The 13,116-nt window shown below is 44.6% G+C and overlaps 1 protein-coding gene across 3 annotated transcripts in view; it reads left to right on the top strand.

Moving 5' to 3' along the window:
• The window catches only part of CGNL1 (cingulin like 1), a 170,804-nt gene that overhangs the window by 30,390 nt on the left and 127,298 nt on the right, over nucleotides 1-13,116 (top strand). The window contains exon 1 of one of the 3 annotated variants that reach the window (XM_065940430.1): nucleotides 5,985-6,002. The exons of the other annotated variants lie outside the window; for them this stretch is intronic. The gene's annotated coding sequence lies outside the window, so the exon portion shown is untranslated. Of the gene's footprint in view, nucleotides 1-5,984; nucleotides 6,003-13,116 lie in introns of those variants that run through there. 3 annotated transcript variants of the gene reach the window in all.

Raw genomic sequence — 13,116 nt, 5'->3', positions numbered from 1 at the left:
GGAGCTGCTTATGTCACCATTGGACGGGAATCCTGGCTTTCTGCTTGTGACCTAAATGATGCTTGGATCCCTGAAGAGAGAGCTGTCTTCTTTTTCCTCTTCTACTCCCTGCAGCTAGTTCTGCCAGCAGTTGAAGGAGGACTTTGGGAGCCTTCCCATCACTTTTTTCCCCCTATTTTGGCTGTGCAGGCTGTTGGTTGCGATGCATGGACTTCTCTAGTTGCATAACATGGGCTCTGTGGTTGTGACGCAAGGGCTTAGTTGCTCCATGGTGTGTGGAATCTTAGTTCCCCGACCAGGAATCAAACCTATGTCCCCTGCAGTGTGAGGTGGATACTTTAACCACTGGACAACCAGGGAAGTCCCCATTTTTTCTTTCTAGGCAGACATTTCTGTGTGTACATGGTGACAACATGTGTGTGTGTGTGTGTGTGAGAGAGAGAGAATGTTGGGGTAGGTGGGGGAGTGAATGTGAGGCTCAGTAATAATAATTGAAAGAGAGGAAGAAACAAATCCAATCTAAATGTATCTGTTGCTCTATTATTTGTTAAAAATTTGTAAGTCTTGTTAACTCCTGAAGAAACTAAATAGAACCTAGCAAAACTGCTTGTTCCCAAGTATGGAACTTTTGCTCCCCAATTTTATCTTGGTGTATGTGGGTGCTCTTTAATCCTTGGATGTAACATGATGCACTTGTGTGGCTTGTTTTTTTCTCTTTTGCTAAAAAGACAAAATGCAGCCCTTTTCTTAGAGAGCAAAGTTTATTGTGTTTGAGCCTTTTCAGATTCAGAGGAGAAAATGAGATTTAATTAAAAATGACAGGATAACATATTGGTGGACCTTATATTTTAAGAGTCTGAAAATAACCCGTGGCAGCTTAGAGGACACAAAGACCACATTAAAAAACCCAATTTTCGAAGTTCACTGAAATTTCTTAAATGTATACCATACTGAATGGCACTATTGGCAATGTTCTTCTCAATATTAAAATATTACAGAAGAGTGTCATGAGTAGGGACTCCAACTATAGACACAGAGACTTGTCTGACCAGAGTCAGTTTTCTGAGTCTTCATGAGAATTTGAGTCCATCTTCTACCAGAATTGAGAGTCATCCTGAGGTATCTGGAGGCTCTCTTCATCCTCTCGAGGACTTGCTCACGGCTGGCTCAGGATTCATTCATGCACTCCTTGATTTCACCCACTGTACTCCCAGTGGGTAGCCCAAACCAGATCTGCTCATACTTCCGCTTAAAGAGCTTTCAGTTTGGCAGTTCTGACATTTCTGCTATCTCTTCTGCTCCCGCTGGTTTTCTTCACTTTCCTCTTCAATGTGGATACTTGCATTGGGCTTTGGCTCAGCTTCTATACTCAGTTTCTTAGTATCTTGTAAATGAATCCCTGAGAGCCTCCAGGTGCTTTTCTACATCTTCCTGAATATTGAAAGGATAGATATTGTCAACCATGAGTTTCCAGTGCTGCTTGGAAAATTCCACCAAGGCTCATGTTTTCTGTATTTTCTGTCCATTGTCCAAAAGCATTTACAGCTTTTAATGTGGCATCCTGGGTTTCCTTTGGGGCAGGCTAGAGTTAGTTGATTTCCTTCCTCTGCTGGGTGGGCAACCAGCAAATGATGATTTGGGGTTTGTGTTGGGATGAGTCTGGTGTCAGGGCTGTGTCTAGGGTGACTCATTCACTTCCGGTCCAGGCTGGAGTCCCTTAGGCAGTGGGTAGAGCCAGGGGGCCAGAGCACCTCCCCACGGCCACCCCAGCTGCAGGCAGGAGCGGCTGCACCTGGTCAGCAGCCTTATTCTCAAGTCCGTTCTGTACATATGAAAACCCAGGATACAATTTGGAGAAGACCTTTTTCTCTGGTTGTTCTGTTATCTTTTTCCGTCTTAAAGAGTGTGCCTGGCTGTTCTCACCTCTGTGCTTCCTGTCTCTGGGTTGACTGTCTGATGTTTTCTCTGATATGTAAATAGATGATTGTTAGTAAATAGGAGAGGGAGTCATTGACTCTCAGATTTGGAAGAGCCCTCCCTTGTTGATGGTTTGACCCTGGAATCGCCTTTTAAACCTATCTGTGAACTGGCAGCCTTGCCCTGTTTACATTCCTCCACTGTTTATCTTCAAGCATTACTGTTAGAAAACTATTCCTTGCTTCCTTTGAATTGGAATCTGTGTCCCTGGCATATCTGCTTTGTTCCTTGTTCTAACTTTTGGAGTCACACACAGCAAGTTTAATCCTCTTTTCACATGACAGCCCTTCTGGTATTTACATTTGGTGACAGTTTATCCTGTTTGTAGCACCCCTTCTCCTGTACCTGGTGCTGCCTTCTGGTGTAAGACCCAAACGTCAGGTCTCTGTTCCAGAGAGGAGCTCCCGCGACTCAATAAACAGTCCAGCAGATGCAATATGCAAGAGGCTTTATTGTCGGTTTGCGCAAGCCGGGCGACTCTAGTCTCCTCGGAGGCAGAGTCGCACCGTATAGCAGTGTAAGCTGACTTTTATAGGCAGAAGTCACATTGTCAGCACATCCAGTACAGTGAATGAATAACATAATGTATACCGTTAGCACACCCAGTACAGTGAATGAGTAACATAAAAGTAACATAATGTGTATCATATGGGGTCATCTTATCTGTGAGTACAGGTGCTTGACGTCAGTTGGTTCCGGAAAACAGCAGGCTTGTTTGTGCAGTTATTGGGAAACCTATAGACGTTCCGTTTACATTTCTCTATCCTTATTTTGCAAACGGAAAATTCTGCGCAAGTGGAAAATTTACACAGGCCAGGGAGTTTCATGGTGTTTTTCAGATTCTTTCACTGGGTTCTTGTTCCTGAAGTCACCCTGGCCAAACTTTTCTGACACTAGGCTCCTGCTGATCATCCCAAGCAGAGGGAGCTTCCAAACTCACCAGGGAGGGAGATATGATGGCACCGCTTAGCCAGGTTCATTTGGCTATGGCCACTGCTGGGTAGGTGGCACGTTTGTCCTCAGGACTCCCGGCATATTGCCCTGAGACTGTGTGCTTGGGTGAAAAGACATATTTCTGAAGTAGTTGGGGGAGTTGGTTTTAATTTCAGGGGTGTCTGCAGTATGATTAGCTGCCCTGCCCTCCTGGATCTAGATATGTAATTTTCAGAGGTCATAGCAATCTTTTGACAGTCATCTTACAGTGAACATGTTCTCAACTATTATCCCCAAGTCTTTTTTTTTTAATCAAGGTTTTAATCAAGGTTTGCTTCTGTGCCTCACCCATCCTGCAGTCAAATAGTTGGTTTCTTAAGGGCCTTCAGTTCTGCTTGTTAAACTTGGTTTGTTAGGCTTGACCCTTTGGTCCAGTCTGCTGACCTGCTCAGCTCCTTAACTTTCCCACAGATTGTCTGTGCTTCCTGGGTGCCCGTGGTTTGGGACACAGGCTTTAAAGTGAGAGAGACATGGGTGTAAATCTCCTGTCCACCACCTGCTGGTTGTGTGGTTTGGGGCGAGAGCTTACTGAATCTTCTGAGGCAACTGGCAGAGCAGATTAGTGGTGTCTCAAGAAATTCAAGGACAAGAGGCAGCAGGTCAGGAAAGCAGAACTGGGGGAGCTGGGGGAAAAATATCCCCTCATTCCTGCTTTTCTCTGAAGGGTATCCCCCCACCCCTCCCCTCACTGCGTGGCATGTAGGATCTTACTCCTTGACCGGGGATCAAGCCCACTCCCCCTGCATTGGAAGGCAGAGTCTTAACCACAGGACCTCCAAGGAAGTCCCATCCCTGTTTTTCCCTGAATATTTTTTTTTTTTTTTCCTTTTTTGGGGCCTGACTTTCCCTGCCCATTTAGGTGGTAGGTAGAATAATGCTTCCCCTGCCCCCAAGATGTCTGCACCCTAATTTGGGAACCTGTGCATGTTTCACCTTACATGGAGAAGGGAGTGGGACTAAATTAAGGAAGCTCAGGAGAGATTCTCCTGGATTATCCAGGCGAGCCCAGTGACATCATTATAAGGACCCTAGGGTCCTTATAAGGGAAAGAGGAAGAAGGAGAGTAGGAATCAGAGGAGAGGCTGTGAGGATGGGAACAACGTCAGAAGATGCTGCGTTGCTGGCTTTAAAGATGGAGGAAGGGGCCGAGAGCTAAGACCTGCAGGCAGCTTCCAGCTGGAAAAGCCGAGGGAAGGGATTTTTCCATTGAAGCCTCCAGAAGGAATGCAGCCCTGTTGAGACCTTGAATTTAGCCTTGTGAGATTTAACCTCCATTACAGTGAAAATAAATGTGTGCTGAAGTCAGTAAGTTCCATATGCCCTCTTGACTTCACATCTTCCTAAGGCTACCCACTCTCTTGTAGTAGTGAGCTCCCAATTGCCTCTGGAGCCCCACTCTGGAGGCCTTCCCACTTCCCTCATCTGTTGTCTGCCTCAGGGTCCAGCACAGACTCTTGGTGGGTTGGGGTCTTGGATATGTCTTTGGCACCAAAGCCCCCAAGAGAAACCTGATGGTGCCTTTCAGAAATCCAGCCATGTGACTGTAGTTCTGTGACCTCATAGCTTGGCAGCCCTGCCAGAAAAGGAATAAGGCCAGTGTCCAGTGAACTCTGAGCAGGCTTAGAGGTGGCTTTCTCTGTGTCCTGAGTGTTCTTTCACCATGCCTGGATCTGCTCTAGAGCCCCTGTGTGGCAAATCTACTTTGGTTCAGAGGTTGAACTATTGCTATGTTTTTATACTTGTCAAATACCAGACGTTGGATTAAAAAAGAAATCCACAGATATATGGTTTTGATGCCTTCCACTGTATTAATGTGTGTGTGTGTGTGTTAGCTCAGTTGTGTCCAACTCTTTGTGACCCCATGAACTGTAGCCCTCCAGACTCCTCTGTCCGTGAAATTCTCCAAGCAAGAATACTGGAGTGAGTAGCCATTTCCTTCTCCAGGGGATCTTCCCAACCCAGGGATCAGACCCAGGTCTCCCACATTGCCGGCAGATTCTTTACCATCTGAGCCACTGGGGAAGCACCTTCTGTTTTATACTGCAGTTGAATAAGTGCTTCCATTTTCATGGTCTCAGTGAAGCCCCATGGTGGCCCCGTGAATTGGCCAACTTCTTTTCAGTTTAAGATTTTCGTGTGTGTGTGAGTGAGGGTGGGAGTGATGACATCCAGACCCTTTACGTGGGCTGGGAATCCACCATCCCTTTTGATGGTCAGAGTCAGGGGTGGCGACATGCCCAGTCTGTCTGCATATGTGGGCCGAGGATGTTTCTGGTTCCTTTTCCCAAGGCTATTGGAACCACAGCTTACCACTCCTTTATAGTTGTGAAAAGCAGTCCCATTTTCCCCTTAGAATTAATTCTGCCCCCTTTCCTCACTGAAGCCAGCGTCCTCACCTGACTTCCTCTGTCCCTGCTTCTTTGCACGATCTCCTTGCATGACCAGCTGGGCCTCCGCAGGTGGTCTCCAACCAGGGAACCAGATGATTTACTAAAGTTTATTTTGCAATTAGTTGACTGTTTGGAACTAGAAGGCATCTTTCTGGGGATTCAGTGTCATAAATGGTGGCTAGATTCTAGGCCCCACCTGACATCTGTTGCTCCTGTTACATAGCTAAACTCTGGAGTAGTAAAGAGAAGGGGCTTTGGAGTTAGACAGGCCTGGATGGCTTGTGACTCTGTCACAGCTACCTGGGTGACTTTGGGCAGGTGACTTAACCCCTCTGAGTCTCAGTTGCCTCACCTGCAAAAGAGTGATAAGAAATAACTACCTGGCAGAGTTGCTAAATAATGTCTGAAAAGGGTTTAACATAGTAGTTGGCACTTCGTAAATGCCCAATGATTGCTTGGTATTATTTGCTGTTTGAAGTCACTTCAGTCGTGTCCAACTCTTTGAGACTCCATGAACTGTAGCCTGCTAGGCTCCTCTGTCCATGGGATTCTCCAGGCAAGAGTACTGGAATGAGTTGCCATTTCCTTCTCCTTTCATTTCAGGGATCGAACCTGCATCTCTTACATCTCCTGCACTGGCAGGTGAGTTCTTTACACTAGTACCACCTGGGAAGCCCTGGTATTCTTTATTACTCTACTACTAATTATGTATCTGGTTTCTTTAGTAGCACCAGGCTCTTCATCATTATACCACCATTTCTATGGGTAAACTGACTCCCAGGTCAAACTCTGTACTAGTCACTTGGAATTTTTTTCTTTTTATTTTTTTAGGATTAATTTTATTGGAGTATAGTTGCTTGGAGAAACAAATGGCAACCCACTCCAGCATTCTTGCCTAGAGAATCCCATGGACAGAGGAGCCTGGTGGGCTACCATCCAGAGTGTCGCACAGAGTTGGACACGACTGAAGTGATTTAGCATGCAAGCATGCATGCATAGTTGCTTTAAAATGTTAATTTCTACTATATGGCAAAATGAATCAGCTATACATACTATGCTTCCCTGGTAGCTCAGAGGTTAAAGCATCTGCCTGCAACGCGGGAGACCTGGGTTTGATCCCTGGGTCAGGAAGATCCCCTGGAGAAAGAAATGGCAACCCACTCCAGTATTCTTGCCTGGAGAATCCCATGGACGAGGAGTCTGGAGGGCTGCAGTCCATGGGGTCGCAAAGAGTCAGACACAACTGACCGACTTCACTTTCACTTTCATACATACCACAGTGTTTTAGGTTGAGTTCCCGTACTCTTCGGTAAGTTCTCATTAGTTATCTGCTTTATTGTTTGTTTGCTTTTAGTCACTAAGTTGTTTCTGACCCTTTTTTGTTCCCATGGACTGTAACCCTCCAGGCTCCTCTGTCCAGGCAAGAATACTGGAGTGGGTTGCCATTTCCTTCTCCAGCCCAGGGCATTGGCAGTTGGATTCTTTACCACTGAGCCACAGGGGAATCCCCATCTGTTTACTATGTAGTATCAATAGTATGTATGTGTCAATCCCTGTTTCCCAGTCATTTGAAATTAAAATATCCTCTTTTCCTTCTGAAGGTCTCAGATTGCTTGGGGGAGGGGTGGAGAGGGACGTGTTCATCCATCCATCCTTTCATTCATTTAATTCGTAAACAATAGGCATGCTGTGGAGCCCTGGGGCAAAGTGATGAGAAAGCCAATAGAGTTCCTCTTCTTGTGGATCTTACAGTCTGATAGGGGAGACAGACATTAATTTAAAAATTTTAAAAAATTGTAGAAATGTGGAGGTGGAGCTGCTGTGAAAGAACAGTGCCTGGGAGGGTCTCAGGGGCCTTTCCCGGGTGTCTGGTAGGTCTGTGGGTTGGGTTGATGTCCTTGGGTGGCACACACTCACTGTCTTAGCTCAGCATTGAAAGAAAGAAAAGAAAGTGAAGTCACTCAGTGTTGACTCTTTGTGACCCCATGGACTGTAGCCTACTAGGCTCCTCCATCCATGGGATTTTCCAGGCAAGAGTACTGGAGTGGGTTGCCATTTCCTTCTCCAGGGGATCTTCCCGACCCAGGGATTGAACCCAGGTCTCCTGCATGGCGGCAGACGCTTTACTGTCTGAGCTACCAGGGAAGTTCCTGGTTGGCAGCATTGGGCTCAGATCAAAGCAGGGGTGGTGGTAGCCTGGGTCCAACAGGCTACAGCGTAGGGTGTCTGCAACATCCAAGACTATCAGGGTCAAGAGCGTCTGTAACAGAGGAGCAGCTGGGGAGCAAAGGAGCCTTCCAGCTCTCCGGTCAGGGAGTTTGTTCTTACTGGTGTTTTTTAAGGGATGTTTGAAGTGGAACTTTAATTTGGTCTCTTCTTATTTTCAACCCAAATAACACCCCAGTCCATGCTTCCTGTCACTGTGGCTTCCTGTGACCAGACAAGTTGAATTAATCTTTCTGGCTATAATTGCTCCCATCTCATCTTGCATTTTTTCACTACTTCTTTCTTGCTCCCAATCCCTTTGTAATTCCTTTTTCCTCTTGTTTGGTTTCTCCCATTTAGAGTGACTAAATCCGCTCTTCTGTTTTTTTTATCCAATTAACATCCAATGACATTCTCTGAGGTGGAAGAGGAAGGGAGTAGAGTTCTGTCTTTATAAGCAACATTGGTGCACATGTTTTCTTTCATGCTTCCACTTAGACTCTGCTCAGATGCTACCTTCCCTGGGGAATGTGTTTCATCTGTGTTTGCCCAGTTTGCTAGTTGTTTCTTCTCCCTTCCACAGCATGCGGTTTGCAAGTTTGTTAGTTCTACTCTTTGGCTTGTGGGAAACTGTCCACAGTTCATAAATTTTCGCCACGTAGATCACATTCTCACCCCACCTTGCGCAGGACTCTGAGGTCATGAACTGGCTGGATGCCTCTTGGGGTAACGGTGATGTGATGCTCTGCGTTCACTGGGTCATGGAGGATTGTTGGCCCTGTTCTTCCTGGCAGAGGAATGATCCAGAAGGAATATTTTGAGACCTAACCAGGATGCTGTGCCCGGTGACCGAAGGACACTGGCCACCCAGCAGGCCAGAGGTGGAGGGTGAGTCAGGTATCCCAAGTGTTGACTCTGGAGTGACCACACTGACCACATTCATGAGTCAAACCAGTGTTTTTTTTTTTTTCCTTTAATTTACTTAAAAAAAAAAACTTTTTAGAGTAGTTTCAGATTTATGAGAAAATTGTAAAGATAGTACAGAGAGTTTTCACATACTCCCCAGTTTCTTCTGTTAATGTCATACATTTGGTCAGTCACAATTAAGAAACAGATACTGATAAACTATTAATTAGAGTTCATACTACTACTGGTATAACAGTAATCCTATATGGGTGTTAGAGTTGGACCATAAAGAAGACTGAACGCTGAAGAATTGATGCTTTTGAACTGTGCTGTTGGAGAAGACTCTTGAGAGTCCCTTGGACTGCAAGGAGATCAAGCCAGTCAATCCTGAAGGAAATCAGTCCTGAATATTCATTGGATGGACTGATGCTGAAGCTCCAGTACTTTGGCCATCTGATGGGAAGAGCCGACTCATTAGAAAAGACCCTGTTGCTAGAAAAGATTGAATGCAGGAGAAGAAGGGAATGACAGAGGATGAAATGGTTGGATGGCATCACTGACTCAATGGATATGAGTTTGACCACACTCCAAGAGACAGTGAAGGACAGGGAAGTCTGGAGTTCTGTAGTCCATGGGGTCACAGATAGTCGAACGCGGCGGAGTAACTGAACCACAAGAGTTCATACTTTATTCAGATTTGCTTAGTTTTATCTAAGTTTTAATATAAGTTTTATCTTAGATTTTATCTGTGTTCCAGGACCCCATCCAAGATGCCATACTACATTCAGTTGTCATGTCTTACTAGGCTGTGATAGTTTCTGAGACTTTCCTTGTTCTTGATGATTTTGACAGTTTTGAGGAGTACTTGTTGGGTATCTTATAGGATGTCACTGTATTAGAATGTCTTTTTTTTTTTTTTTGATTACACTGTGGTTAAGGGTTTTCAGAGGAAGACCACAGAGGTACAGTGCCATTTTCATCATTGTATGGTGAATCTTTTTAAAAAATTTATTTATTTTTTTTTGGCTGTTCTGTGTCCTTATTGCTGCATGCAGGCTTTTTCTAGTTGTAGTGAGCAGGGCTTTTTCTTCATTGCAGTGCATGGGCTCTAGGCTCACAGGCTTCCATTGTCGCATGTTGCAGCAGGAGGGCTCGATAATTGTGGCGCACAGACTTAGTTTCTCTGCAGCACGTGGGATCTTCCCAGACAAGGGATGGAACCTGGGCCCTCTGCACTGGGAGTGCAGAGTGTTAGCCACTGGACCACCAAGGAAGTCCCCTCTGCCTATCACTATTGATCTCAGTAAAATAGGGGCCTGGCTGAGGTAATGGTTATTTATCTCTTTCTTCTTGTAAAGTTATTCTTTTTTCTCCTTTCCGTACTGTTCTCTGTGGAAATTACTATGTGCAGTCTATGCATAGGGAGTGAGGAGCTATGCTCCCCTTCCTTTAGGGCAGAGTATCTAAATCAATCATTTTCAATTCTGCATGGGAGATTTGTCTATTCTTTCCCATTTATGTCCTGGAGAAGGGAATGTCCTGAAGAACCCACTCCAGTATTCTTGCCTGGAAAATCCCATGGACAGAGGAGCCTGGTGTGCTACAGCCCATGGGGTTGCAAAGAGTCAGACATGACTGAGCATGCATGCATGTCCCATTTATGTACTTATTCAGTCACTTGCTTATATCAGTATTTGCTCAAAGATATTCATTTTTATATTTTGAATTAAAAAAAAAAAATGGCCATGCTGCACATCTTGGGGATCTCAGTTCCCCAGCCAAGGACTGAACCCAGGCTACAACAGTGACAGCAGCAAGTCTAACACTAGACCATCTGTGAAAGTGTTAGTCATTCAGTCGTGTCTGACTCTTTTGTGACCTCATGGAGTGTAGCACACCAGGCTCTTCTGTCCATGGAATTCTCCAGGCAAGCATACTGGAGTAGGTAGCCATTCCCTTCTCCAGGGGATCTTCCTGACCCAGGGATCAAACCTGAGTCTCTTGCATTGCAGGCAGATTCTTTAGTGTCTTAGCCATCAGGGAAGCCCAGGCCACCAGGGAACTCTAATTTTTATACTTTGGATTTTAATCCAATATTGTTATTCAATTGCTAGGTCGTGTCCGACTCTTTGTGACCTCATGGGCACACTAGGCTCATCTGTCATCCACTATCTCCCATTGCTCAAACTCATGTCCATTGAGTCTGTGATACTATCTAACCATCTCATCCTCTGCCGCCCCCTTGTCCTTTTGCCTTCAGTCTCTCCCAGCATCAAGCTCTTTTGCAGTGAGTTGGCTCTTCGCATTAGGTGGCCAAAGTATTGTGGAAGTTTCAACCTAAGCCCTTCCAATGAATATTCAGGATTGAGTTCCTTTAGGATTGACTGATTTGATCTCCTTGCAGTTCAGGGGACTCTCAAGAGTCATCTCCAGCACCATAATTCAAAAGCATCAATTCTTTGGCATTCGACCTTCTTTTATAGTTCAATTCTCATATCTGTACGTGGCTACTGAAAATTCATAGCTTTGAATCCAAGACCACTGTGTTTATTTTGTTGCTCAGGGTGTTCTAGCTTTGGCCCCTAGGCACTCCAAAGTCTCTTTGACATTCCTTCATCATTGTGGCTTTTTTTTTTTTTTTTACTTTAAAAGCCTTTTCTACTTTTTAACACCACAAGATACTCCAGGCTTAGCTTATATATTTCCTACCCCAGTCCTAGAATCAGCGGTTTCTTTAAGGAGCTCTGGTTCCTTTAGGGGAAAAATTTATTGATATTAGAAACCAAGATTTGGGCCCTAGGTATGTTCACTGCAACAGAAATGTTACTGCTCCTAAGCAATCTTGGTTTACAGAGCAAGGAAATACATGTGTGTATTGTCTATAAACATATTTATAAATATGTAACCATCTGTCTTTATTAAGCTAAACATGAGTTTATACTGATATCTATAGTTCTAATCTCTTACCACAGGGATCATCCTAGTCTTCTCCCCTTGCATGTCTGTAACTCCCCACTCCGACAGTGAGAAACGGGGCTCCAACATCTGCCATCCATTTACTTGTTCAATTCCCGTGTATATATTTAGTAGTTTCAGAATTGCTAACCCATCCCTCTGTGGGAAGCAACTTTATTGGCAACAGTGAAATAGTATGGTATTGTTCCTTTTGCTTTTGGACTTGAAGACTCCACTCATTTCCAGAGTTTCTTTTTCCTCACATGCTTTAGTGAGGTGGTTTCATATATTTGTAATCCAGTTAGGTTCTTTTAATCTTATGACTTTTTGAAAGAGACAAATTGGAAGATAAAGACTCGGCCGTCAAGGCCCTGAGTTAGAGAAAGCTTGTGAGTGATTCATTTTCTTATATCTAACCAATGTTTGGTGGCTCAACGCCACTAGATGATAGGGTTATTATATTCTTTTCTCCCCTCTGCTTGCTTTGGTTCCTACCTGGTTGGTATGGATTGAATGTTTATGACCCTACCAAAATAAGATGTTAAAGTCCTAATGTTTAATGGTATTTGGAGGTGGGACTTCTGGGAGGTAATTAGGATTCGATGAAGTCATGAGGGTGGGGTCCTCATTATGGGATTAGTGGCTTTAAGAAAAGAGGGAGTGAGAGATCTCTCTTTTCATACACACTTATGTGCTGAGGTGAGGACTTTCTCCATCTGCAAGAAGCCTGGAAGAGATCTCTCATCAGGAGCTGAATCAGGAGCTAGCACTGTGATCTTGGAATTGCCAGCCTCCAAAACTGTGAGAAATTTCTGCTAAGCCTACTTACTCCAAGATGCTTTGTTACCATAGCTTGAGCAGACCGACACATCATTATACGTAGAAACAGGAGAGGCACCCCTGGGCTGTTGAGGGGCTCTTTCTTTTAAATTTTATTTATTTTTAATTGGAAGATAATTGGTTTATAATTGTGTTGATTTCTACCATACATCAACATGAATCAGCCAAAGGTATACACACGTCCCCTCCCTCCTGAACCTCCCTCCCATCTCCCACAGAGCACTGGGTTTGAGCTCTCTGCATCATATAGCAAATTCCCACTGGCTGTCTGTTTTACATAGAGTAATGTGTATGTTTCAATGCTGCTCTCCCAGTTCGTCCCATCCTCTCCTTCTCCTACCGTGTCCACCAAGTCTGTTCTCTATGTCTGCATCTCTTTCTTAAACCAAGTTCCGCTGATTCCCTTTCTACCTTTAAACAGCAAAGGGACCCCTCTTTCTCCCAGTGCATCTGGGATAGGAGTTGGATCTAGGTAAGGTTCTTAGTGGTGCTCCAGGGTAAAGCCTCTCCCTTGGAGTTGCCTGAGGATATCTGATGGGGCACCTTGGACAAAAACCAGCAATAGGATCAAAGGAATGCTTGTCAGGGGAAGGATTATAATTAAGATCTTTGGAGGAAAGCATAATCTTTTTTCCCAAGCAGAGTGAGGCCAAGTGAGAGGAGGACCTGGTTTTAAAAGCAGGAAGCCGATTCATGTCAGTGTATGGCAAAAACCACTACAATATTGTAAAGTAATTAGCCTCCAATTAAAATACATTAATTAATTTTAAAAAATCAGGAAGCATGCTGAGTAGTGTTGCGGCCTGCACTAATAGATGGTTCAGAGCTGGAATCCAGTCCTAGCTGTTGG

Source organism: Muntiacus reevesi, chromosome 7 (genome assembly GCF_963930625.1).
Source record: "Muntiacus reevesi chromosome 7, mMunRee1.1, whole genome shotgun sequence".
Taxonomy (NCBI): Eukaryota; Metazoa; Chordata; class Mammalia; order Artiodactyla; family Cervidae; genus Muntiacus; species Muntiacus reevesi.
The sequence above is the reverse complement of the archived record's forward strand: the minus strand, read 5'-3'. Positions and strand labels throughout refer to the sequence as shown.